This window comes from Amblyomma mixtum, chromosome 2 (genome assembly GCF_055824585.1).
Source record: "Amblyomma mixtum isolate Tamu chromosome 2, ASM5582458v1, whole genome shotgun sequence".
NCBI lineage: Eukaryota > Metazoa > Arthropoda > Arachnida > Ixodida > Ixodidae > Amblyomma > Amblyomma mixtum.
Window position 1 is genome coordinate 200,507,824 of NC_143013.1, and position 4,378 is coordinate 200,512,201.

Consider the following 4,378-nt stretch of genomic DNA (forward strand, 5'->3'; position numbering starts at 1 on the left):
AAGTCTTCATCTCCGCGAATCTCTTGAAAGAGCAATAAAAGTTTTCTCTCTCTCTCTCTCTCCTTCTCTTTTTCGGTCACGTGCCTGTCTATTTGGATTGGCTATTTCCTCCCATAGAGTCGAAGACGAAGCCGCTGCTTACACGTGACGCTCGTCGTAGTTGTTGCAGGGTGTCGTGCGTGCGAGTCAGGGCGCGCATTCCTCATTTTGAGCTGTGTGGCCCGTGTGCGTTCGTGTTCGCTTGTGCTCAGCGATTACTTCATCGTGCACGCTTCATCGATGTGTGACGCTGCAGTGGGCGACATCTTCGCGAAAGAGTGAACGCCTGGAAGAAACAGCGCACGCCAGGTCGTCGCGGCGCAGCTCATCGTACGGATTCTTCGCGCCAAATTTCAACCCTACAAGTAAGTGACCTTTTCGTTTGGTCATACGGGTTGTTTCCTGCCATTAAATTATGGTGTATTCTGTAAAGATGCTTTATCATGAATTGTGCGCGCGAGCCGCTACTTGTTGCTATTTCTTGTTTTGAGCCGGTCGCGTGCGGCCGGAGGGAGCCTATCGTGTACAACACACGATCGCAGCGGCGCAATCTGCAGGCGTCTTTCTCATGCTTTCTTTCGCTGCAGGCTCTGATCCTTCGTCTGCTGTGCGAAAGAACATTGCCGGTCGTCTCTTCAACGCAAAGTATTTGTCCCTGCTCACGACCATTCAGTAAGGTAAGTCCAAACCGCAGTCTCCGTTCAGAAAGGGGCGAGTAAATTAGTGTGCGCGCTTCTGTGGCACGTAATGCGCGCAGTGCTCACATCTACCGCAGCACTGTATGTGGTTCTTATTGGACAGTAATCCCTTTAAAATTTTAGCGCTACAAGGCAACTCCTTCTGCCAGGCCGCTTTTTTTTTTTTTTTGCGAATGGACGGCGTCAATTTTTTTTCTCTTTACCACGGAGTAGCAAGCAAACGATAAAACAGTAAACGTGAAATTTATTTATTCATAGGCAAGAAATTAGCAGCTCATTTGTGCTCTGCGCTTCCTGGCATGCAGCCGTTTTCGCTCACACCTTGCAATATTTTTGCTAACCCAGAATGTGACTTATCATGGCAGCAGTTTTACTGCATTCAAATGGAAAGATGCGAGTGCTAATGGTGTTAAGTTGATATGTAGCTGGCTCTTCACTCAGGCTGCGAACTAATAGAGAAAAGTGGACTTGTTTAGTTCTTTTTACTAGTGAAAAGGTCTGGGCTAGTTGGTGGCCAAACATTAGCTCACAAAAGCGTACAGTCTATGTCACCTCTTTTTGTGCTCTTGTATTCTCTTGTGAAAGAGTGAGACGTTAGGTTTGATGTCGCTGTAAGAGGTTGAATAGAAGAATACGCTAGTCGATAAGCTTTTCTGTTTAGAACAATAAGGATTTTGGTTGCACTGCGGTAATCTGTCGACGAAAAAAAAATTCTGTAATGAATACTGTCAATCTCTTAAGCAGTAACAGTATAGTTCTTTCTTTTTTCTGCAGTGGCTGTTAGAAAATATCTTAATTATGTTAGGCACTTAGTGACAATTCACTGGTAATAGGCCATTGTGCTGTAGAAGTTTGTCTAGGCTTTTGTGCCAGTGCATTGCATCAATTATGCCTCTTATAAATATGTGCAAGTGCTGCAATGGATAAAATTTGGAATAAAAAGTTGTTTCTCATTTTCAAACTATTCCTGTCGTTTTTTAAGCATGTGCGCTTGCCATTATGTGGTTTAATGAACATATAAGTTATCACTAACCATTAGACTAATGCTATAAATGACGCTTCTATTGCAGTGCACCTGGGAGAAGGAGGGATGCAAAGGTGCACAGCCATTGTCACTCCTAGCACCGAAGTTCAGCTTGGATTCTTCAAAACCGTACAAGTGGCCGGGAATAGATGTGTGTGGTATGTATGTTTTTATGTAATTGGGACATTGTTCATCATCTCTTGATGTCCATCCGTGAACATAGTGTTCTATGTTGCACAGCTACAGCCATTCTATTAGATTTTAGAGCTTTTCAGTGTTTTCAAGGACTTAGTTCTGAAAGAATTTTTAAATGATGGTTTGAATAATCGTGACCACTTTTTATGGCATGAAGTATAAGTGCAGTTTTTTTTCTGCAAAAGTAGGCTGGACTTAAGCAAAGATTTCATATTGAATTAGTTTTAGACGTGCTGCCTACAATTCATGTTGCTGGCGTCAGAAAAAAATGACACACAGTTATGGTAATGCTTGGCAGGGTGGCATGCTGCCAAGCTAATATGACTAGCACCGTTTATGCATGTGAAGCTTAATGTGATATGCAGCTACGTGAGGCTGTTAATCTTCTTCTCAGTGTTCACACTTCTTTTTGAGTAGGAAGGTGCTGTTCACTGATGTGAATAATTTCCAATAACTCACATGAACCCATATTAGTTTTATTTCACATCGGAGTGAACTTAAAATGTAATTAAGCTCACGTGCCCTGCATGTGACAGCAGATATGGAAGGCAACTGTTTTAATAGCCATTCTTGCATGCTGTCAGTCAGTGTTTACAATTTCATTATGCTGAGCATCTGAAAAGATGTGTAAAGGTTACATTCTATTGTGCCGGCAAAATGTAATTCATGGGAATTACTGCTGCTGCATATGCTGCAAGCATTGGATGCAGCGGCACTGTCTAAATAAAAAGACGAGATTTGTAATTTCCTCAAGCAAAAATAGTGCTTTAGAAGGAGACTGTTCTATGCTGCTTGTGTAGTTAATGTAGTCTGTCAGTGAAGACCAGTCCATAATAAAAGCTTTTTGCATAGGCATAATGTAGAGGTGTAGTATGAAACAGGCTATGAACGTGAATAAAAGATACCTTTATTGTAATGTGGTCCAAATAATTTTTTTTGGTATGACGTTATCTCATGAGTGGAGACAACTCTTTAGATATGTAAGTTGCCCTTGCTATTATTTCACGTTTAGCCCAAAGCTTTTCCTTGTTTTACAGGAGCGGTACACTAAAATTTATAGTGCATAGCCTATGTGCGTAGGCCTTTCACCAGGTATTTAAACTTTATCGAAAGGCTGTGACAATGGAATGCACCCAGAAATGCCATTACAGACACAAGCTTCCTGCTGTTTGCTAATCGGAAATGAATTCACAGGTAATATATGCAGGGAAAATTACTGTTGGAGGTATCACTCATTGATGCTCAGATAATCACCTACACTTCCCTTTTAGGAAGAAAATTCACTGTATGGGCAACAAACATATAATGGCATCAGAGACTAGAGACAAATTGTTAGCAAGGGCTGTATGAAACCTTAACCACTCTAGATATGGAGAACTAAACACACGAGAATGGAGAGAAGGGTTTGTTAAACGGCATTTCATTTTATCACCTTTTAGTAGTTTCCATTTCATGCACATGTTTTTCTGTTTCTTGATATGACCCTCTTCTTAGTCTGGCATCCAGGATGCCTACAGCCTGACTGTGCAGCTGGGCACAATATTCTGGATTTTTCCTGAGAAGCCAGTGTGCTTGTGATAATGTCAGCATATGTGAGTGATTAAGTAGCTGCCATTTAAGACATGTTTTGTTTTTCCTGCATATTGTTTCTGATTTTGGTTCTCATTAATAAACAGAAGCCTGCACTTGTGGAATTGTTTTCATGCATCTCCCTTTATCCCTGCCTTTTGTGTGGTTTACACTTTTAGACCTGAATTAACTAAGTCCATGGTCACGTCGTCTGTGCTTTGTGGTTGCAAAATTCATTATATGTTTTCTTCTCTGTGCAGGTCAAATACATGGTACATACTGCCTCCACCTGTATGAAGAAGACTGCCAGGGCCATTGCTGTAATATGGTGTAGCATGTGACAAAATAAATATGATGGTATGTTTCTTTCTCCAATTCGTTTATGAATTCTTTGTGTACATTCTGCAGTAGTACCTGCACCTGAACACACAATGACACAGACCATCTCACCTGAAAGATTTGTCGCAACATTTGGACACTGCCTGCACTTCCAGAAAGACTCGGGTTTCTACCATGTGGGTCAACTTTAGTCCTGCATTCAGTGGGCAGGTTTACGCTACAGAAGGGTAATAATGCTCTCGTGTGGACAGTATAAATACACCACTGAGTAGTGCATAGATACCCTTTGCAGTAGGGCATTACTTTGTACCACTAGAAGGGTAACTTTATCCATCATGTAAGGGCATAAGCTTGCACCACAGGGGTGCAAACTTTGCTCTGTTTATGACGGTATAAGTTTAGTCTTTGACAAAGTAACTTTGCACTTCTAGACGTAGCATAAATTTACCTGCTAAAGGTGCAAACTTGCACCTTGCATGCTAGGATATGTTTATGCTTTCTTCAGGTTAACATT

The 4,378-nt window shown here is 41.5% G+C and overlaps 1 long non-coding RNA gene across 1 annotated transcript; it reads left to right on the forward strand.

Moving 5' to 3' along the window:
- Positions 1-211: 211 nt before the first annotated feature.
- LOC149362210 (uncharacterized) lies at positions 212-1,898 on the forward strand. Its single transcript, XR_016288487.1, has 3 exons — positions 212-404; positions 627-716; positions 1,808-1,898. It is a non-coding gene; the product is annotated as an uncharacterized LOC149362210 (long non-coding RNA).
- Positions 1,899-4,378: the final 2,480 nt, after the last annotated feature.